Below are 24336 nucleotides of genomic sequence, written 5' to 3'. Positions count from 1 at the left end.
CAAGAAATTGGGCTCCAAATGGGAAAAATGGCCTACGACCACGAAACGTAGCTGTAGACGTCCCCGAACGCCCCGGGAGGGATGAGCTCCCCCGTTCCGCTTGATATTGGGGTCACTACAACTCAGGACTCTCAAATTGTCACGGTTTTTAATCTGAACCAAAGAGTCCAAATCTGGCAAATCGTTTTGAGAAAACAGATTTTTAGCAAAGAAGTGCCAAACATGAACTGCTTTGCCAGATACAGAGTCGCCGCCTAAATATTTTATTTTGAAAAAATTTAGGAAACCCTGACTCGTTGCCTAAGGCCACGTGTCCGTCATCACCAAAGTTGCCTCGGCTCGGGAACTTGGGTACGATTGGGGAAGGTCACTTCGTGAGCACCCCCGCTCGCCCGATCAAAGATCGGCCTCTACTAACCATGATATCTATTTTTGAAAACATTATGTGTTCTTATTCCGGTTATTAGCCTAGATTTACTATGTGATGCGCACAGCATACAAGTATAGACTGGATCGTCTGAATTGGAACAAAACATTTCATGTTTGTTTATTTTGAAAATGGTCTAATGGTGCTACCCGCAAGTAGGCTAAGACGTGGATTTGCCACCCTCGGGTGGGCTTAGAAAACATGATTTTGCCACTATCTAGTGGGCTTAAAACGCACATTTGATGAATTGTTCCAATTCAGATAACCCAACCTTCACCCACAGGCATTCAGGCAGTTATATCACATAAGCATATAGCCTCATGGTAAGCATGCTATTCATGGCAGTCACTCACACACATGCAAGGATGCTAAAGCATAAAACTTACCGAGTACTCCAAACCAAAACAAAAGCTAATTAGAAATCCATGCATGATCCTAATTATACAGGAATGCCTAATGCAACACATGCAAAAATGCAACTATAGCAGGCTCGGCTATTCTAAACATGGCATATGAAATGCTACAACTAACATATATTCAATTTGAAATTTGAAAATACAATGCAGTTAGTATGATGCGCCAAGCCCGGTGCATGCAAAACAGATGAATGAATGCAAACATGATATCATACTGTATGCTAATTGAAACATGCCCTAATCTAACCATCATAAGCGGGTAAATAAAAGGGAGAAAGACGTGGGGTTGGAAGACATACATCACACGCACACACACTTATTACAGTTGTGCCCTCGCGCAGAGGGTCCGAATAAATAGTACAGTCCAAATAATACAGCCCAAATATGTACAAATCCCTAATTAATTTACAAATTAACTAAGAAAAATAATAAACTGGCATGCAAGCCAGGGACTGTCTTGACTCTTCTCCAGATGATGGATGATGCATGTCCGGGTTGCCTTTGCACGGAAATCCACTGTGATGCCCCAATTAGCCTCTGTTTTGCAATATTTTTTGAAATGCGCGCCAAGCCCCGGAAGATTGCTGATTCTTGATTTGCTGCAACAGAGAGCAGGAAAGGGGCATGGCAATGTATTTTCACACATGTATGCGTGACTACTCTTCAAGGAGTGTAGTCCTCGATCCTCGTGCCACCAATCACGCATATCGATGCATGTTGGCCGAGGAGTCGATTTGCATGACTCAATATGGAATGAATGCACACATAAACACACAAAACCTAAACTCCATCATACATAATCCGAAGTGTCGGTGACTTGGAATTGAGACACGTTCCGTCACTCGGAGTACGAAACGTACCTCGTTTCCCGTGCTCGGGCTAACTCCTATCCCAAGCACAATGCAATATGCATGATATGCATGAATGCAACTAATATACAACCTAACATGCAACATGCTATGAAATGGCATACACGATGCACGAGATAACATGGCATACACAATGCGCTAACATACAACCTAGCATACACAATCCTATGAAATGAAATGGCATACACAACGCAATATGGGCTTACACCAACATGAGTGGACCTCAGCCACACTCACATAAGAGGCCATGAGATGAAAATGAAACACTCGAAATGCCTGCACACATGCACGCAAACTGAGGACCGACCCTAAGGCACGAAATGCCACTCTAACAAGACATGGCAAGGCATGGAACATGGTATGCTAGCATGCAAATTTCAGCAGCAAAAAGTGATGCAAAACAGCCTCGAAACATGACAATATGGCACCCGATGCATGAAATGAGACCCGAAATGCAAAACTAGGCATACGCAATGACCTATAGCTATACAAAGCATGCATTATTAGAACATGAAATGTAAAGATAGACTCAAGACAGTCCCAAAAAAAGTATATTTACAGTTTTAAGGAAGGCCAAACAACGAACACAAATGGGGCTAAGCTAGAATGCAAAAATGGGCCAAAAGGGAGACAAAGAAGGAAGTGATGGCTGCCGGCTCTAAAAATATGAGGGCCCTTCAACAATGTTGAATAGGGGCCCAAAATATGACCTTTTACAGTTTATGATCAAAACCAAAACAGTGCACAAGCATGCTCAAAATACTATGCAAAACAAGGCCAAAAAGAGAGCTATAACACAAAGTACAAAAAGGATGCCTCAAACAGTAAAAGACCCTTAATGAAACATGAAGAGGGGGTCAAAATAAGGCCATTTATAGTTCGGACCAAAGTCCAGAAACACAAACACAAGGGGCTAACAAATCATGCAAAAATGAGGCCAAAAGAGGGATATAAAGGCAAGTGGCAAATGGAAGCCACAAACAGTGATGAGCCCTTAAACAATGTTGAAGAAGGGCTCAAAATAAGCTTCTTTACAGTTTGGACGAGAGCTCAAAACAGTTTACATATAGGCCTAAAATAATATGCAAGAAAATGGCATACAAAGGAGGTAATGAAGCAAGTGCAAAAAGGGAGCCTCAAACAGTGAGAGGCCCTTAAATAAACATGAAATAGAGCTCAAAAAAATTATATTTTCAGTTAGGGTCGGAGCCCCAACATGCAAGCACAAAGAGCTAAGATGTGAACCAAGAAAAGGGTCAAAAGGGGGAGAAGAGGACTTACCCTTGAAGACTAATCTTTGACAGCCTTTTGGACCAAGAAATGCTGCCTCCTAAGCTCTGAGAAGACCCTCCAAGCTTCTGGAATGGAGTGGTGGTGTGGTGCTAGGTGATGGTGAGGAAATGGTGTAAGAATCAAAGGGTTTTTTTAAGGCTTAGAGTAGAGAGAGAGAGATTTAAGGTGAGAGCTCCAAACCAAAATTTTCTAACCCCTAAAACACAGCTGGGGGGTCTGTTATATAGACACAAGAGGGTGGAAAAGAGGGGGAAAAATGGGGGGGGAAATGAAATTCAAATTTCCCCCCAAAATTGGCCTAAAAGGGAGATAAAGGGGCAAGTGATAGTAGGAGATCTCAAACCGAAGAGAGCCCTTCAAAAAAGTTGAAGAGGGGCTCAAAATAAGACACTTTGTAGTTTATGACAAGCCACGAAAATAAATACAAGTAGGCCTAAACTATCATGCAAGAAAAGGCCTAAAAGAGGGGTAAAGAAGCAAGTGGCAGTAGGAGATCTCAAACAGTAAAAGGTCCTTAATCAAACATGAAAAGGACCTCAAAATATGACTAACTCAAGTTCGGGTCGGAGCCCAAAAATGCAGAATGAAGGTTCGGGAGACAAAACACGTAGTTCGGGGCCCCGAAAGGGGGCTGTTAAGCACTGGAAGTGGTGTCCGACCACGAAGTTGGTCTCTTGGACCTCAGTGTCCCTCAAAAGGGAGTAAATAAGATGCATGCCAAAAACTGGAGCAAACAGAGGTGGTTAAGCGGTCCCGAACCGAGGCACACGGCTAACGGCTTCGAAAAACCGGAAACCGGACTCCAAACGGGCAAAACGGCCTACGACCACGAAACGTAGCCTACAGCCACTGAGAGATGATCTACGAGACCTCTCCCTCCCTTCGGGAAGAGAAAACAGAGAAAACGGAGCCTGGTTCGCAAACCAAGGCAAAGCACAAAAGAGTCCGGAAGTCTGGAGACAAGGCTCGAAGCCGAGACTCTGAAACTTCTGAACGAGCACAATATGCAATATCACCGAGCGCTCAACTGGTGACGTCTGAGTCTCAAAGTCGGTCAAAAATGGGGTGTCTACAGTTGCCCCTCTTTGACAGAACTCGAAAGTCATAAGTGACGGGAGTGAATGTCAAAGCCCAGAGACGACCCATTTTTGACAAGGCCGAAGACTTAGACAAACATACAAAATAACACAGATGTGCCCGCAGGCAGGGGCAAAATGCAACTGCCAATGCAAGAAGCTGAACATAACTTATGATCATGCAAAGAAAACTGTAATGAAGCATACCATGCAACAGTTTTAAGCAAGTGAATACAAATCTAACTACATTTCATGCAGAAAGGATGTAAGAAAATTATGCAATTCTCACTGCGTCTCACGCGGAGAAGGCTAAAAGCGACTACTGAGAATACCTGGAGTCTTACACACAACATCTCTCTGTGTATCACACATAGGAGAGGAAGAAGGTAAATCTCTCAGCGTATCACACGCAAAAGAGGAAAGGTAAACTTCTCAGCGTGTCACACGCAAGAGAAGAAAGGTAAATTCCTCAGCGTATCACACACAAGAGAAAACCTCTCAGCATATCACATGCACGAGAGGAAAGGCAAATTTCTCAGCGTATCACACGCAAGAGAAAACCTCTCAGCATATCACATGCAAGAGAGAAAAGGGAAATTTCTCAGCGTATCACACGCAAGAGAAAACCTCTCAGCATATCACATGCAAGAGAGGAACGGGAAATTTCTCAGCGTATCACACGCAAGAGAAAACCTCTCAGCATATGACATGCAAGAGAGAAAAGGAAAATTTCTTAGCGTATCACACGCAAGAGAAAACCTCTCAGCATATCACATGCAAGAGAGAAAAGGAAAATTTCTCAGCGTATCACACGCAAGAGAAAACCTCTCAGCATATCACATGCAAGAGAGAAAAGGTATGAATGAACACCGGAACTCGTCCGAATGTTCGAAACTGAAGATGTCCTAACATACCGCATGCGAGAGGAGAAAAGACGACAATTGCAAGTAAAAAAGGTGTATAACGATGCAGGTGAAGTGTACATAACAATGCAAGTAATGAGCATAACAATGCTAGATAGATGTGCATAACAATGCAACGAACGAGCATAACAATGCCAGTGGAACGCGCGTGACAACACCCCCGAATAAGGGAATACAAGCCTTAAGTAGACCAATTTCCAAACGCAACCTCCGATTTACCTCTCGGAGGGGTCACGATACATTCCAAAAAGGATACACCTCGTGCATGCCGACTGACGATGAGCTACACATCGAAGACATGAGTTGAAAATTCCGCAGAAACATTTTAAGCTGAAAAGAGTGGGTTCTTCTTGCACTTTCTTGATTGTACTTCCAAACCGCAGTTACTACCTTTCCTTCCTGGCCATGTTCACAACTTTCCCTATTCTCCAACGGGGTGACAGACTAGGTTGATTCAGTATCCAGAATCGAGGCGCATTCACATGCTATCTCAATCTATGGGGCTGCCATACAGATTTCAAGCCGAGGATAGACCCCTGGGTATTTAAACCAGACTTTAGTCTCTGAAATTCCGAACCTTTGCATTCTAGGCAATAGCGTCCGAACTCTAGTTTCCACCGTCGCAGTTGGTCTCCTAGGAACTCATTGCAAACACAGCCAAGATGCATCTGGGCAGGGGCTGGTTTTCTGAGGGAGCACTTCGATTGCCATCCTGGCATTGAAGTAGGCTTGAGTTTGGGAGTAGAGGCACACTCATACTTCGGAGCATTGACAAGGCTTGAAGAGGTACATCTGGAGTATAATAACGGAGAGTATAATCACGGAAACTGAAACAAACTCAAATGCTCCAATTTTCCCTCTTTTCTTTTGCTTCGCAGCCTGGAACCTATATAGCTTCAGATAGATCTTGATTTTACTGTTCTCACATGACTTGGGTTGAACCGTGCGGTTTTTACGAAAGAACGAATCTTGTTTTGCACAATCATGAAGAATGGCACATCACTCTGAGCACAAAACGATTTTATTTTTTGAAATTAAGAAATGAGTTCTTAACCGAGTATTGAGCCTACGACTGAACACAGCGAAAAAGACTCAACAACGAAAGACAAAAAGGTAAACAACCTAAACACAACAAGACACGCTCGGGACGACTCAAAGCAGGAATCGAGATAAACAAAACAAAAGACACGACACACAGACGTATTACAAAGACGATAGACCTCTCAGATCGCGAGGAGCCAGTTTCTCCGGATATTGTTTCCCACCCTTTCTCATTTGTGTCTCTCACATCAGTCGGCCCTCAGGCTCTGTTTTTTCTGAAAAAGCCCTTTTCTCACTTCTTCTCTCAGCGCACACCTCTCTATTCTTCAATCTCTCATTTTGTTATCCCTCCCCTGGGTGGATGATGGATAAGCAGGAAATTGTGGGCTCTTGCCCCCGGTATTCTACTAGATTCTTCTTCTTGTTCACAATAGTGAGTTTCTTCCACAAAAGGGTTGTGCTACAATTGGGTGTGTAACAAATCTGCAGCTGACATCGGTTGACGATGCTCTGTTGGGGAGTTCGGACGTGATCAGATCTATCTAGATAAGGGAGTGGAATATCTTGTCCCATTCCGGTTCGTGCTTCGCACTTGGCTTAATACCTCGTTGCTTGGAGGATGAGAGAGCTTTCAGCCCTTTGTTGTTAACTTCAGTTGTGTCCCATTCTGGCAGGTTGAGTGCCCTTCTTGGCAAGTATGTTGACAATGGGAAAGACAGGAAGCCTGACTCAACTGTGCCCCTAGTTCATCATTTTGACCATTTTTTGTTTTAGTTTTCTCTTAAAAAAAATTTGACCAAAATGAGAGTTAGATTAACATGCTTGTTCAATTTTCTGATTTAAAATCATGCAAGTCAGGCCATGAGCACTGAAAATTTTCCTCTTTTGGGTCCAAGAAATGGTCCAGTTTTGAAAATGGAATACTTTTCGAGAAGATTAGTCAACCTCAGTAAAAATTCTCAAAAATTATTTTTGCAAACGACCACTGCTCAACGAGCACGGAACCTACTCTTGAGATGCGCAACCTCGGATCCATGGCAATGGAAAATTACCCCTTGTCTGAAGGACACTGCATGGCAACGGAAAGTTGCCCCTTGTTTGAAATGACACTGCGGCGTTTTGAATGGCAACGGAAAGTTGCCCCTTGTTTGGATAGCACCGCAGCGCATTGTAGTCAGTCCTCAGAGCGACGAACACAACCAGACTCTCAGATACAGAGAAGACAAAGATGACCAGAACCATCGCATGGACACAGTCGATTTGGAAGTGTTTATGGCTGGACTTCAGAATGAAGTTGCCTACGTATCCCAAACATGGGAATCAAGCCTTACGTAGTTCAGGGTTAAGGTACACTCGGGTATTTAGCCTCTCCTTTTTATGCTCTAACTTTTGCCAAGGCGCCTGTTGCGGGTTTTCGACCTTGCGAGCTTTGTTTTTCTTTTCTTTTCAATTCTTTTCATTTCTTTTCTTTTTTGATTTTCTTTTTTTTTTTTGTTCTTTTTTCTTTTTTTTTTGTTCTTTTTTTTTTCTTGCTCTAACTTTTGCCTGGGTCGCCCTTCCGGGTTTTCGGCCTAGCGAGCCTCTTAAGGGTAAAAGTGTAGCTTTGTCCATGTTAAATGGTTTTGAGATCCTGAAGTCGTCTGAATCTAGGAGAATGGTTGTTATTTGCTGACGAAGTAGAAGTCCATCCAATGGGGGCTGAATTTGCCCCTAGTGTTGTGGATAGGAACTCGGCTGTCCTTCAGCAATACTTTCTTCTTTCCTCCCTTCTGGGATTTGGCATTCTTGCCGATCTTCATTGACTTGCGAAATGATCCACCTTTGGCTCTTCGAGCTGTCTGACATTTTTTTTGCCCCTAGTTCGAAGGGTGCTTCTGACCTAGCTTCGCAAGCTTCTTTTGATGACATCTGGTCTTCTTGATCTGATTTCCTTGCCTCTTATTCGAGGGCTGCTTTGAATCTGGCCACACAGGCCTCACATTGTAGTTGACCGTCGAACGTTCTGAATTCGAGTTCAAGGTTTTGAAAGCAGAAGGGTCGAGTCTTGAGGCTGAGAGCGATCCTAAGCTGCACAATCTCAAGAGCGATTCTACACAGGTCTTCGCAGGACCGCGCAAAACATTTTTTGAAATCTTTTAAGAAAGCGACCAGTCGCTCACGCTGAAGACGGTGTAGAACCAATCTGGATCAAGCCAGGACCCTTCCCAGTACTCACACTAACAAGCATGATTTCATTCATTAAGGGCTTAGCACGCCTTTCTTTCTCTCGAATGATCAAAGTTTTGCAAAACCCGAGGAATTCCTTCCTCTTCGTTTTCACCGCAGTGTTCGAAAAGTTTTGAAAAACTTAGGTCGATGCAATGAATTCAAAGCACAGAAAAGACACAGCTTCTAATCAAATACTGCCATCTCATTTGGAATTTCTGGTACAACTGGCACAAGGCAGAAGCAAATGCGAGAGCGTGAAAATCACTGCTGTTTCATTCAAATCTGTTGGCATTACTGGCTCCAAGACAGAAACAAACTCAAAAGAAAGCAAAAAGACAAACACAAAACAAAACAGTGATGCCCGAGGTAACACCCCTGGAATCACCTGACTCCAACAAAACAGGACTGACTCGGTGCAACAAGACAAACCCAACTGACTCAGTAAGAAAAGACTGACTCTGTACGACACAACAAGACTGACCCAATACCCAAGTCAGAAAGCACAAAAACTGGTATTTGCATATTGCTCAGAACAGTGCCTGCCATTCCCACGTCTGGAGTTAATCGAGCGCTGCCTGCAGGTGGTTCATCTCCCGATCACATAGTCACATTATTCCCTCCAAGTTCACTGATCAAGTGCCGATAGACTTTGCAGGACTTGGTGCGACGATGACCCCGTTGTCGATCAGATCTTGTATTTCGTGGCGGAGACGAAAGCACATGTCAGTGTCATGGCCAGCTCGCTGATGGAAGGCACAGTAGTCGGCTGGGTTGTGTGAGAGAGGGAGGTTCTTTGGTAATGGCTGCGGCTCCAGGGGCTTCAGATGCCCTTTCTTGATCAAAACCCCTAGAGCCTTTGACAAAGGCATATAAAGTGGGGTGAAAACCTTCTTGGCTTGGGGTGGATATTTGGCTACTTGCGAGCTACTCCCGAATGCACCGGTGAATGGGGTAGCTTTTTTTGATGTGGTGGTGGTGACCATGCCCACTTCAGAAGATCTTGCAGCTGCATCACCACTGGTGGTCGCATTCGAACTGCGGGTAAACGCCCTCCTGGGCTGCTCCTTCTCCTGGTCAATGAGGCCCTGCTTCATAGCATCCTCGATCTGTACTCCCATCTCATGTAAGTCTGAAAAGGTGGGAAAGGGGAGAACGATCATTTTCTGCATAAGCTTGGGCTGGAGATTGCGCACAATCATCCGAATTTGATCTTTGTCAGTGGGCCTAAGGGTCATCATTGAGGCTTTGGCCCTCCAGCGGGCCATGAATTCTGAGAAGCTCTTCTTAGGCTCCTGTCTCGTCGTCTCAAGATCACGGGTCGTAATCTCGATTTGGGTATCGTATGAATATTGTGCGACGAAGGCCTCGGCCATCTCCTCCCAGCTTCGTTTCATTGAATCCTCCAATTCCGCGTACCAGATGGCAGCGATACCCGACAGGGTCCTGCCAAAAAGGGAAAGCTTCTGTAATCTTGTCAAGCCCATCGGGCGCAGAACATCTAAAAACAAACTCAGGTGGACCATGGGATCTCCTGACCCGTCAAAACGGTCGATGTGAGGCATCTTGAACCTGTCCAGCAGTGTCACAACTGCGTCGGTGTACCCGTCCTCAATGTCCGGGATGGACTTTACCCCCTGGGATTTCTTGAACAACTTTTCAAGCTTGCTCAACTTCAACGCTGTATGGTCTACCTCGAACTCAAAGGGAGAGTCCGATGGGTTGATTGGTGCTTTAGACAGCTGGAGTAAGATTGGGGGCGGAGCTGGCCCTGTCGGAATGTCCGCACCTTCTTGGACATTTGGTGTCTCCCTGGGTATTGGATCTACTGGTGGGAGGGGAGCTTGATGCGAAGCAGATGCTCCGTTTTGCTGTTGCAATCTGGTGATTAGCTCTGCCTGTTGGGCTATGACCGCAGCCTGCTGTTTGGCGAATTCAGCTTGGCGGACAGCATCTTGCTGCATGAGTTTCATACTTTCTTGCATCTGGCGCATTATTGCCTCCATCCCTGATGTGTTATGCTGATCCATCTAACTGACTGGTATCTATCCTTGCAGTAGAAACTGAGACCTCAGCCTGACTGTTCACTGGTGGGGTAGATAAGGGCCACTGATCTGGTAACTGTTGAACTGGTGATTTGTGCCTGACTGGCCCTTTTACCTTGCCTCTGGCAAAGGAACACTGATTGCCCTTGAACTGAATCTCTGACTTGACAAAGTCTATCAGCACAAGTTCGATGAACCTCGGGGGATATCGGAGCCTTCTGAAGCTATGGTTCCCAGACTACCTAACAAAAGAGAAAACATGTAGCATCTCAGCCTAACTTCACCAAAACAGATACGAGCATAGTAGGATGACTGTGCCCTCTACTGAATTTTGCCCCCAAAATTCTGCCTCAAATCTGATACCCTCGGGTAAAACTGATTCTTCAGATTCTGATGCCCGCAGACCTGATACCTAGACTTGCAAACTGATACATGCATTCCTGTAGAGACGCACTCTAAAAGCACATAACAAGCAAGTGAGAGCCAAAACACCCCTATGTTGGGGTAGGGTTTCCCTGTCCTATTTTGTCAGGAGCTAGGGTTTCACTATGCACGCAGCGGTTTCAAACAACCTACGATCGGGTAAGGAACCTGTCCTAGCTTGAAATGGTCACTACGGATTCCGAATATGCACTAGGTCAAATGGTCAAAAAGGGTGCCCCGATAAAACCGGGGTTTGTGTTCCCGTACTGGCAGAGCCCACAACCGGTCAGCCTTATGGTCATGCCTTGACAAGACAAGCCTCCGGCAAACCGTTCAGGAATAGCAGATAGCAAACACGGTGTCCTAGGCGCACCAATGCAAATGCAATGCAAAGAAACACATAAGTGTAATCAAAACAAGATATCATGAGTTCGAGTCAAGTTCTCTAAATCCCCAGCGGAGTCGCCAGAAACTGTAGACGTCCCCGAACGCCTCGGGAGGGATGAGCTCCCCTGTTCCGTTCGATATTGGGGTCACTGCAGCTCAGGACTCTCAAATTGTCACGGTTCTTAATCTGAACCAAAGAGTCCAAATCCGGCAAATCGTTTTGAGAAAACAGATTTTTAGAAAAGAAGTGCCAAACATGGACTGTTTTGCCAGATACAGAGTCGCCGCCTAAATATTTTATTTTGGGAAAATTTAGGAAACCCTGACTCGTTGCCTAAGGCCACGTGTCCGTCATCACCAAAGTTGCCTCGGCTCGGGAACTTGGGTACGATTGGGGAAGGTCACTTCGTGAGCACCCCCGCTCGCCCGATCAAAGATCGACCTTTACTAACCATGATATCTATTTTTGAAAACATTATGTGTTCTTATTCCGGTTATTAGCCTAGATTTACTATGTGATGCGCACAACATACAAGTATAGACTGGATCGTCTGAATTGGAACAAAACATTTCATGTTTATTTATTTTGAAAATGGTCTGATGGTGCTACCCGCAAGTAGGCTAAGACGTGGATTTGCCACCCTCGGGTGGGCTTAGAAAACATGATTTTGCCACTATCTAGTGGACTTAAAACGCACATTTAATGAATTGTTCCAATTCAGATAACCCAACCTTCACCCACAGGCATTCAGGCAGTTATATCACATAAGCATATAGCCTCATGGTAAGCATGCTATTCATGGCAGTCACTCACACACATGCAAGGATGCTAAAGCATAAAACTTACCGAGTACTCCAAACCAAAACAAAAGCTAATTAGAAATCCATGCATGATCCTAATTATACAGGAATGCCTAATGCAACACATGCAAAAATGCAACTATAGCAGGCTCGGCTATTCTAAACATGGCATATGAAATGCTACAGCTAACATGTATTCAATTTGAAATTTGAAAATACAATGCAGTTAGTATGATGCGACGAGCCCGGTGCATGCAAAACAGATGAATGAATGCAAACATGCTATCATACTGTATGCTAATTGAAACATGCCCTAATCTAACCATCATAAGCGGGTAAATAAAAGGGAGAAAGACGTGGGGTTGGAAGACATACATCACACGCACACACACTTATTACAGTTGTGCCCTCGCGCAGAGGGTCCGAATAAATAGTACAGTCCAAATAATACAGTCCAAATAATACAGCCCAAATATGTACAAATCCCTAATTAATTTACAAATTAACTAAGAAAAATAATAAACTGGCATGCAAGCCAGGGACTGTCTTGACTCTTCTCCAGATGATGGATGATGCATGTCCGGGTTGCCTTTGCACGGAAATCCACTGTGATGCCCCAATTAGCCTCTGTTTTGCAATATTTTTTGAAATGCGCGCCAAGCCCCGGAAGATTGCTGATTCTTGATTTGCTGCAACAGAGAGCAGGAAAGGGGCATGGCAATGTATTTTCACACATGTATGCGTGACTACTCTTCAAGGAGTGTAGTCCTCGATCCTCGTGCCACCAATCACGCATATCGATGCATGTTGGCCGAGGAGTCGATTTGCATGACTCAATATGGAATGAATGCACACATAAACACACAAAACCTAAACTCCATCATACATAATCCGAAGTGTCGGTGACTTGGAATTGAGACACGTTCCGTCACTCGGAGTACGAAACGTACCTCGTTTCCCATGCTCGGGCTAACTCCTATCCCAAGCACAATGCAATATGCATGATATGCATGAATGCAACTAATATACAACCTAACATGCAACATGCTATGAAATGGCATACACGATGCACGAGATAACATGGCATACACAATGCGCTAACATACAACCTAGCATACACAATGCTATGAAATGAAATGGCATACACAACGCAATATGGGCTTATACCAACATGAGTGGACCTCAGCCACACTCACATAAGAGGCCATGAGATGAAAATGAGACACTCGAAATGCGTGCACACATGCACGCAAACCGAGGACCGACCCTAAGGCACGAAATGCCACTCTAACAAGACATGGCAAGGCATGGAACATGGTATGCTAGCATGCAAATTTCAGCAGCAAAAAGTGATGCAAAACAGCCTCGAAACATGACAATATGGCACCCGATGCATGAAATGAGACCCGAAATGCAAAACTAGGCATACGCAATGACCTATAGCTATACAAAGCATGCATTATTAGAACATGAAATGTAAAGATAGACTCAAGACAGTCCCAAAAAAAGTATATTTACAGTTTTAAGGAAGGCCAAACAACGAACACAAATAGGGCTAAGCTAGAATGCAAAAATGGGCCAAAAGGGAGACAAAGAAGGAAGTGATGGCTGCCGGCTCTAAAAATATGAGGGCCCTTCAACAATGTTGAATAGGAGCCCAAAATATGACCTTTTACAGTTTATGATCAAAACCAAAACAGTGCACAAGCATGCTCAAAATACTATGCAAAACAAGGCCAAAAAGAGAGCTATAACACAAAGTACAAAAAGGATGCCTCAAACAGTAAAAGACCCTTAATGAAACATTAAGAGGGGGTCAAAATAAGGCCATTTATAGTTCGGACCAAAGTCCAGAAACACAAAAACAAGGGGCTAACAAATCATGCAAAAATGAGGCCAAAAGAGGGATATAAAGGCAAGTGGCAAATGGAAGCCACAAACAGTGATGAGCCCTTCAACAATGTTGAAGAAGGGCTCAAAATAAGCTTCTTTACAGTTTGGACTAGAGCTCAAAACAGTTTACATATAGGCCTAAAATAATATGCAAGAAAATGGCATACAAAGGAGGTAATGAAGCAAGTGCAAAAAGGGAGCCTCAAACAGTGAGAGGCCCTTAAACAAACATGAAATAGAGCTCAAAAAAATTATATTTTCAGTTAGGGTCGGAGCCCCAACATGCAAGCACAAAGAGCTAAGATGTGAACCAAGAAAAGGGTCAAAAAGGGGAGAAGAGGACTTACCCTTGAAGACTAATCTTTGACAGCCTTTTGGACCAAGAAATGCTGCCTCCTAAGCTCTGAGAAGACCCTCCAAGCTTCTGGAATGGAGTGGTGGTGTGGTGCTAGGTGATGGTGAGGAAATGGTGTAAGAATCAAAGGGTTTTTTTTAAGGCTTAGAGTAGAGAGAGAGAGATTTAATGTGAGAGCTCCAAACCAAAATTTTCTAACCCCTAAAACACAACTTGGGGGTCTGTTATATAGACACAAGAGGGTGGAAAAGAGGGGGAAAAATGGGGGGGAAATGAAATTCAAATTTCTCCCCAAAATTGGCCTAAAAGGGAGATAAAGGGGCAAGTGATAGTAGGAGATCTCAACCCAAAGAGAGCCCTTCAACAAAGTTGAATAGGGGCTCAAAATAAGACACTTTGTAGTTTATGACAAGCCACGAAAATAAATACAAGTAGGCCTAAACTATCATGCAAGAAAAGGCCTAAAAGAGGGGTAAAGAAGCAAGTGGCAGTAGGAGATCTCAAACAGCAAAATATCCTTAATCAAACATTAAAAGGACCTCAAAATATGACTAAATCGAGTTTGGGTTGGAGCCCAAAAATGCAGAATGAAGGTTCGGGAGCCAAAACACGCAGTTCGGGGCCCCGAAAGGGGGCTGTTAGGCACCGGAAGTGGTGTCCGACCACGAAGTTGGTCTCTCGGACCACAGTGTCCCTCAAAAGGGAGTAAATAAAATGCATGCCAAAAATTGGAGCAAACGGAGGTGGTTAAGCGGTCCCGAACCGAGGCACACGGCCAACGGCTCCGAAAAATCGGAAACCGGACTCCAAATGGGCAAAACGGTCTACGACCACGAAACGTAGCCTACAGCCACTGAGAGATGATCTACGAGACCTCTCCCTCCCTTCAGGAAGAGAAAACAGAGAAAACGGAGCTTGGTTCGTAAACCGAGGCAAAGCACAAAAGAGTTTGGAAGTCCGGAGGCAACGCTCGCAGCCGAGACTCTGAAACTTCTGAACGAGCACAATATGCAATATCACCGAGCGCTCAACTGGTGACGTCTGAGTCTCAAGGTCAGTCAAAAATGGGGTGTCTACAATTGCCCCTCTTTGACAGAACTCGAAAGTCATAAGTGACGGGAGTGAATGTCAAAGCCCAGAGACGACCCATTTTTGACAAGGCCGAAGACTTAGACAAACATACAAAATAACACAGATGTGCCCGCAGGCAGGGGCAAAATGCAACTGCCAATGCAAGAAGCTGAACATAACTTATGATCATGCAAAGAAAACTGTAATGAAGCATACCATGCAACAGTTTTAAGCAAGTGAATACAAATCTAACTACATTTCATGCAGAAAGGATGTAAGAAAATTATGCAATTCTCACTGCGTCTCACGCGGAGAAGGCTAAAAGCGACTACTGAGAATACCTGGAGTCATACACACAACATCTCTCTACGTATCGCACATAGGAGAGGAAGAAGGTAAATCTCTCAAACCGAGGCAAGACTCGAAAGACACGAAAGAGCCCGGAAGTCCGGAGGCAAGGCTCGCAGCCGAGACTTTAAAACTTCTGAACGAGCACAATATGCAACATCACCAAGCATTCAATCGGTGACGTCTGAGTCTTAAGGTCGGTCAAAAATGGGGTGTCTACACGCCGCCGCCGACGTCGCCCGTTCTCCTCCTTCAGTGGCGCCACTGACGTCGTATCTCCGAGCCCGCTCACCCGTTCGCCTTTAGTGTCGTGTGTTCTCTTCCATCAGCACCTCTTATTATTCGATTTCTCTATTTTGTATATTCATGTATGGATCCTCTCTCTCTCTCTCTCACTCACTCAATTTCTCTATTTTCTATCACTGTTTTTCTTAATTTTCAGAATTAATGTTTTTCCTAATTTTCGAAACTAATGAGACACGCAGTTGGGAATATGGTTCTTCTGGGTATGGTAAGAAGACTGGATATGATGAACCTACTCAGGGGTACAGACGTAGGCCTGAATCGAGTCTACCCAGTTCGGAATACGGGTCTGAGGAGGAAGATTACCGAAAACCTAGTTATGAGAGGCGCGGTGATGACGATGAGGCTATAGCCGTAAGAAATATGTGAGCCTAACATTCCTTTCTCCTTTTGATTGGTTTACTTGTAATTTTACAAATTCTATTGTTGTTCTGTTTTGTTTAATATTAATAATTCATGATAATTTGTGCTTGGATTTCTAGTTTTTGAGATTTTTGGATCAAGATCCTCTCTATTACAAATTTGAAATAGAGATTCCCATTTCAATGCATTAGTGTGCAATAATTAAAATTTTAAATTCTCCTTAGTCTTGTACCAGTATCTTCACTCTTGATTTTGAGATTTTGATCCCGGAAATTGTTCGAGTGTTATACTCCTCATTACACCAATGTCGTGCCTTTTTCTTTCATTGAGTGAGTATTGTTCACTAGCTCCCATATTACTCAATCGATCACAGATCTTTATGTTGAAATTAGTCTAACTCTTTGGATTTTATATTTTCTTTGTATTGTAGTGTTAATTAGGAAATCCCCATTTTGATGATAAATGCACTTGCTTAGTTGGTCTATGATAATAAAACAGTACGTCTTAACACAAAAATTTGAACTGCACCATGCCCTCCAAGGATTAAAAAATTTCCATCTTTTTTTCCTTCAACTTTCATGGCTTCCTCGTTCCTTGTCACTGAACTTCTCATATTCCCCATGTTAATTTCGTAAAGTATCTATTAAAACTATTGTTGATGTTCTCTATCATTCATTTTCTTAAATATTTTTCTTTGTCATTCTTTTATTGGTTTTGTTTTCTTTTCCTTTTGAATGCTTAATAGAATATGTGGTATGAATTGTTGTTTACATGTCCCATGGGTTACTGAAAAGTCATCTTTTCATGTAAAATAATTGCTATACTTGCTCCAACTATTATACATGCTTGTGCAAGGTGGACAAATTATGAAAAATGCTATAAATCCCAAATCATTTATCAAATCTCTCACATGAGTATGGGATTCACACAAACCCACATGTGTATGGGTCCCACACCCATGTGAGAGGTTTGGTAAAATATTTGGTGGATTATTTGGGTCCCTAACATTACTCCAAATTATTCAAAGAAAACATCGAGTAGTGATTTATAAACAAAAAACCATACAAAAAATTTATACATAATGACTTGGTTGGGTTTTGAGCCTATCACTTTAGAACAAATAATCCATTGAGATGCTTTTGATTACACAAATAACACCGCCACATCATTCTGATGCAATATTAGATAGACAAATTCTTCTGATTGTTGGGACTATATTTTGCATTTAAAGGTTATGATTTCTTCGGATTGAATGGTATGTCTAATTTTCTAATAATCTCGTTTGATGGAATGAGCTCAAATTAGTAAAAATTTAATGAACTTTATGGTTTCAGTTTATGTAGGTATTTCAGACAAAAACTAGTAGTCTAGAAGTGTTTATATATCTAGTATTAAAAAAGTACTGGTTCTATTGCTCCTGTAAATTACTGTAATTCTTTGGTTTTATGCAAATTGGTGCAACAAAAATTTGTGAAAGCTAGAAATTGTAAGCAGATTCATCCAGACGATTGAAATTTTTGTGTGCAATACTAGTAGCAAGTCAACTTGTAAGATTTCCATACAGATTTACATTTTTGTTCTTTTTGTTTATAATAGTAAAGTTCGATTGTGTTTCTGTTTGGTGGTGATGAGATAAGTTGAAGCTCTGTTTGTTTGGATTACAATTAATTTTGAAATTCCATAGCAGAGAGGATATAATTGAGGTTCCAATTGTGTTCATGAATAACATGTCAATATGTCATGAATTTTGCAGGAAACATTTTTATGTGTTGTTTTTTTTCTTAGTATCTACCAGTTTAGTTGGAATTTTTGGATTTTTCTCTGTTTGCCTCCCTACAATCTCTGTAAGTAATGAATTCCTTTACATATGACCTATGAACTTTTACATGTAAAAGTAAAAATCGACTCTGTGGAATCAATGATGACTAAATAATCATGTTTAAGGATACGTCTTAAATTGAATGCCAGTAACTGACATTAAATTATTCAGTCTGTAATGAACTATAATTTGTTGAGATACTAAGAATGACAACTATTGGCATGCAAAATTCAATGGTTATTTGCAAGACACCAGTTCACAACTGATTTTCCATCTTATCTCTCATGCTCAAACATGTTCACATTTTTTTTTCATTTTTCTTTTTCCTCCAGTTATTTTCTCAAAATTCTTGCTGAGTTAGTCATAAATCTTAGCTTGTAAACCATCAAAGGCCTCATATTATTCCCATTTTAAACATTACTTAGTACAAAGAGCTCAGCTGTATGGGAGTTGTACCACATTTTATTCAGAGAGCAGCACTGGGCATTTGTTCATTTGGCAATCACAGCCTTTGGATATTTCGCTGCCCATACTTCTTGCATTTAGCTCCGGAGATTTGTGCCACAAAATGCAGCTCTTTCATTTGATTTAGAGTCAGGGAATGAGGCAAATGAAGAGAGATTTATGTCTGAGTTGAAGACATTTCTGGAGAAGGAAATGGCTCTTCTTACAGTGATACCTAGCACTGATCAACTTCAATTGCTTGTAAAGGACGGTCTGAAGCTAAAAGAAATGATTCGAAAATGTCAAACAATTGATCTGGGTGTTATGGAATATGAAACCATGGAGATTGACATTGAAAACCAAGCCAATAAAAGACGAAAACTTCCTGATGGAATTAACCAAGGGGTGGAATTGCTGCAGAGCGGTTTGAAAATTATTTGTGATGCTCTTCCTCATTTGCAGCAAAATCATTTTGACTGCTCTGAGCTTCATGACAAGTTCTTGACTCACTTTTCACACCTTGAAGATGAGATTGTCCATTTAGTTGGCCTAGCTGGTAGCAGCTAATCACTGCTTTCAGCCCATACTGGAGAACTTTCAAATATGATGAACAACTGAAAACTGGTATATATAAAGATACGAGTATATTTCTGGTTTTCATTAACAGTGACACTGTAATTGGATTTGTACTGAAATATACTGTTCATTGTGTTTTGTATTGCATTTCAATATACCCACATTGGTTGTAGAAGAATTAGTCATTACTATAATCCCCTAGCTCTCTATACAGACATGGGAGGTTCCACTGTTGTGGGTTTTGTAAAGTTGCTTTACCTCCATAGTTAAAATTAGATGTGTCCACAAGGCTTTTCACAGATGAAATGATTATATGTTTTTTTTATTAAAGTACCGATTTATATTATTGTGCAATTTTTAATGGATTTGTTAATTTGTTTGAAATTTGGTGATGTTACTAAATTCACAATAATTGCCATGAATTTGAATTGTATTCTAACATCACAATAATCTCCATGAATTTAGAAATACATAATTGAAAAAGTGCTTTGTTGCTAAAATCCATCAAATGGATTTGTTAATTTATTGCTTGGATGGCATTTCAGATGAGTCTTGTGAATGATTCTCCAGTACACTCGTCAAGCAGTGAGGACTTTGCTGCATTTCTTGACGCAGAGTTGAATTCTACTATTCTACTTTTCACATATCGCCTGACCTAGATGGCAAGGACGAGGACGAGGATGACGACGAGGATGATTCTAAGCCCAATATTGAGAGGTACTAGTTGTTTCTTCCATTAGGTCTAAAGCTGTACCAGATAAAGCTATTTTATTTTATTACTTTGTTGGGTCAAATTTTATGTGGTTGCCAGTTAATAGTTTGTGAGTAATGAAAACCAATATAGGAGCGAAACCAATCATTCAATTGATTATCATTATCTTGTCTTCATCACCACAATCTGTCTTATCTTCTTACTATCCTTGCCATTTTTCTTCTCTTAAACACGTCTTATTTTCTTGCTTCCATGATTAGAATTGTTGTGCTTGTGCTCTTCTTAAACTTCCTCATTTTTCTTGTGCTCATTAGGCTACTCTATGTGACTCAATCCAAACAACCTGATCCAATTGGGTTGATTTGGCTCAGTCTTGATTGTTTTCATTCTGGTTTCATAGTGAAAAAGCTTAAAACTTCTTAATAATAACCGCTGAAGCTTTCAATCTAGTATAGACTTTTGATGATTGGATTTGATCATTGGCCGGAAAGATAAGATGGTACGAGTTTGCTAGTGATACTAAGAACCTAACAGAACTTTTTTTATCATCTCAGCGGCATTGTATCTGAGACCACTCTTAGTGATTGAGAGGAGGCTTTGCTCCAATCAGGATATGGGCGATGCTTGTATGTGCGAGAATCAAATACACGAAAGGGTGGCGCAAGTTTCTTTGTTCTTTTTTTTTTTTTTTTTTTTTATAGCTTCAGTGAAGTCTTCTTTGCTTAATCTGATTGAAATTTGCTCTATATTCTACATATGGGTTTTGATTGTTTTTATTACTTTTTGAGTTTTATATATCAAATCCTACTCAATTTAAGCAAATGGGTTTCAATTTAATTTGATTTTTAAAAACCAAAATTTTCTTGCTTTGATTTTTTGGAGGTAGTGATTTTTTAGCTTGGTTTGATTTTTTTTTTTTTAATGAATTCAATGTTATCTATAAATTTGAAACTATATATATTGACTTTCATTTCTTCTTTAATTTAAAATTAAGTATGGGTTTTGATGAATGATGAACAAAGTACCTGAACTTTGTATATGATGTTTTTAGCTAAATCTGTGAAGGTGAAGATATAGGTTTTAAAAAATGGCATGTTTTGATTTGGGTTGATATGGTTTCTGGGTTTTGTTGTTGGTTTTGATAAGAATTCTATAATTTGAGGTTCTAACGCTTGAAAATGGTGACACAGCTTTACTGCTAGTGGTGGTGGTAGGTGATGAAATCAACATTTTTGCCTTTTATTTGCATAATTCTTAGAAAGTCCATAGCTAAACAGAGTTCTCTGATTTTTATGCCTTTGTCTTTATGAAACCTGAAAAGTACTTCAAAAATGCTATTGAATGGGGCATTATTCACTAGCCACATTTGTCATTTTTCTTTTCAATTTTTTTGCGACGGTAACAAGATGGTCGCTAATACATTGTAGGCATTTTTTAAACTGTTTTGCGACTGCAATTTTGCGGTCGCAAAAAGTATTTGCCACCCCCACATTTGCGACCCCCATTTGCCATCGCATGGGCAATCGCAAAAGGTTTTTTGCGACTATATTTCTATTATTTGCGACGGTTTGTAGCGGTCGCAAAAAGTGTTATTTTTAGTAGTGAGAGATCTGTAACTTTTTATTCTTAAATTTGATAATTATCTTTATACGCTATGAAATTCCGTGTAATTATATACTGGCCTAGCATCTGCACTCAATAATTTCTACACTCAGATAATGATTATTGAGGAAGTCAATCATTCAGCACTAAAGACTCCCCTTTTTTTTAATGTCAAAGAGTTTCAGACAAAGTAGATGCTACACAAAAAGCATGGCTTAGGGCGTTGAAGCTTTTTTTCGTTGGTGTTTTTCTTCAAGGTAATATTGTGCACAACTTTCAACTTACGTCCTATAATACATAAATGTATCTAATTGGGCCATGCAAAACACTTCGAGCAACTATATATAGACTTCCAACAATCTGTGATGGATGGCAAGTTTATTGTGGAAGACTTTTTCATTTTGTATGTTAAGTAAGTCAATCACTCAAATTCCACTTTAACTACAGAAGAAGAATTCTTGTAGTTAACATTCCTGGACCCTTTGTGGCCCTCAGCAACTGTTTTTTATTTCTAGTGGTCAATACTGCAATTGACATTATGTTTTATTTAGAACATTCATTTACCATGAATGATGGAAGTATAATTGCTGCAAATTTCACTTTTGAAAATAAATAAAGGACAAGATATGAGAGTGTGCTGCCAATTTCCCTTGTTGGTTTAACACATTTTCTTGGTTCGTGGTCTTGATATTGCCTTACAGTTTGAACTATATTATGTTGCTGTCATCTCATATCATTTCTGTTACATAAATTTGACCATATGATTTCCAGGTATAGTTGTAGAATTTAAGATCTTGTGTTCTTTCGTTTCAGGTGGTTAGCTACATGGAACAACATCTTTGACATATGGTGTTGACATTGAAGGAATACGTTGGATGGGCATTTTGCAGGTCTTTTTCATGCTTTCAGCTTTTTCTTTTTATTGTTTGTCTTGAAAATTCTTTTTGTACATGCACTATTTTTTTTTTAGTGCCAAGGATAACTCTTGTTAGAAAAGTAAAATCTCAAACTTCACCTCTATTTTTTTATGTGCATTCGACAAATGACTACCCAGTTGTACATAGATTCATGGAGATCACTTCAATCTCTTTGAAAACAGAGGGATTATTTAGAGTTAATCAATGCATGTTAATATGCATGGGTTTCACCAAAAATGGATCTTTTAGCATGTTAAACATTCAAAATTCACTTTCAAATTCAATATAAGATCCCTTAATCATAGGCTATTAAATTTATCGGTTCAATTTTTGACATAACTGTCATATTTCTAAATTGCCAGGAATTTCATTGAACTTTGGCAATATTGTCAAAACAGTGATAACCACCCAGGTCATAAGCATAATAAACCTATTTACCAGTGTGAATGTGTGGTACAAATAATAGTTGAGGGAAGTGTTTCTCTATTGCAACCCTGCTTTCTTTTATTAGGAATAATGAACTTCTGCATCTTTTCATTCAATCCAGAGGATATCCATTGGATACATTGTCGCAGCTTTGTGTGAGATATGGCTTCCATGTCAAAGGTGGAGGGGAGTAGGTTTTTTCAGAAGATATTATGGTTAGTTACCATATCTGGCATCATTTTACGTTCTGTAATGTTCAAGGCTTGTGCATAATATTTGAAAAGTTGGGAGTTATTTACTTGAAGAAACTTTAATTTCACTTCTTTTGTTTCCTTTTATGGGTTGAAATATTGGGTTTTGGTGGATATTTAACTGTCTTTAATATATTTTACTAAACATTTAGTTTCATCTTTCAAAACTTTTATGTGACATGAAAGAGTAGTTAACACATTTGATAATGATGACAACGAATACTTGGATGTTATCCTCATTCACTTCAGATATGCTAAATTGTCAAGCATTTATTCTATTGAATCAAGTTGAGCATCATGATGAAAATTGAAAAATATTATTACCCTTCCAAACATCAGTATGATAATGCATTATCAATAAATAAAATAAAAAAAGAAAAAGAAGTAATGAGCTAATTTCCTAATTGTTTCTCCCGAAATCAATTAGAAACTTGCATAAATGGCCTGTATTTAAATTAATAAATTGTTTTTGAATCATTTACCTAGTCATCTTAGCATGACCCTTGTTAAAATACACACTAACCAAAGCAGAGACAAAATCATGTGTTTATTTTTTTGTGTATTTTTGCTAGGCAGTGTTGGAGTTGCTCTAAGTTAGTAATGTGATTAATAAGAGCTTGCCATGTACAAAGGAACTTCTGGTTGTTAAACTAGACTCATTGTGTACACAATTTGTATTGACATGGATAGAGAGGTCTATACAATATAATTGATAATATGTTAATATTTTTTTTGTTTATTTTCTTTGCAGATTGGTTTTTGATGACGTTTGGAAGCATACTTGCAAATCAAGATCAAGTGTTGAATTTTTTTTTTCCTGAACTGATACTTAGTTGTAGTTGCAAATCAAGATTGAGTGTTGATATTTTTTATGGACTCCACGTTAGTTCATTTTGAGATTTGTTTTGATGGTTTTTTTGTTATACTTAATGGATTATTATTAAAGTTGTTTGATGGATATATTCTGATTTATAATATAAATTGTATAGTGAATTTTTTTGTAGAGGTGTATAATAGCTAGTGGATTTCTTAGTACAATTAAAAGGCTATTGGGATATGAGCAGTGATATTTGTGAAATAATAATTTAAATTGAAATATAAAATATGGAACAAGTTTAGTGACGAATTTGTTTCATCACTTGTATTTGTTATTATGACAAAGTGATTATTCATCACTAATAAACTTTTTTTGTGACAAAATTTATTGTAACTTATATATGAAAGTTTTCATTGATTTTGATGTTTGGTGACAAAAAATTTTGTCACGCATATATATATTTGTATATTTCGTCACCCATGTATGACTTTTGGAGATGAAAAATTTTGTCTACTTTACATCTTATTGTGACG

General features: G+C 40.3%; 1 long non-coding RNA gene across 3 annotated transcripts; it reads left to right on the top strand.

The window, feature by feature from the left end:
• The first annotated feature begins 21513 nt into the window (after positions 1 to 21513).
• Positions 21514 to 23975, top strand: LOC145807430 (uncharacterized). 3 transcript variants are annotated; one of them, XR_014350508.1, is made up of 3 exons: positions 21514 to 21649; positions 22206 to 22282; positions 23738 to 23975. It is a non-coding gene; the product is annotated as an uncharacterized LOC145807430 (long non-coding RNA). The 3 variants fall into 3 exon arrangements; XR_014350506.1 differs by lacking the exon at positions 23738 to 23975 and adding an exon at positions 22857 to 22949; XR_014350507.1 differs by lacking the exon at positions 23738 to 23975 and adding an exon at positions 22672 to 22941.
• The last annotated feature ends 361 nt before the right edge of the window (positions 23976 to 24336 follow it).

This window comes from Camellia sinensis, chromosome 14 (genome assembly GCF_055761805.1).
Source record: "Camellia sinensis isolate YWXY chromosome 14, ASM5576180v1, whole genome shotgun sequence".
In the NCBI taxonomy this organism is placed as follows: Eukaryota; Viridiplantae; Streptophyta; class Magnoliopsida; order Ericales; family Theaceae; genus Camellia; species Camellia sinensis.
This window is presented reverse-complemented; position numbering and strand designations above follow the sequence as displayed.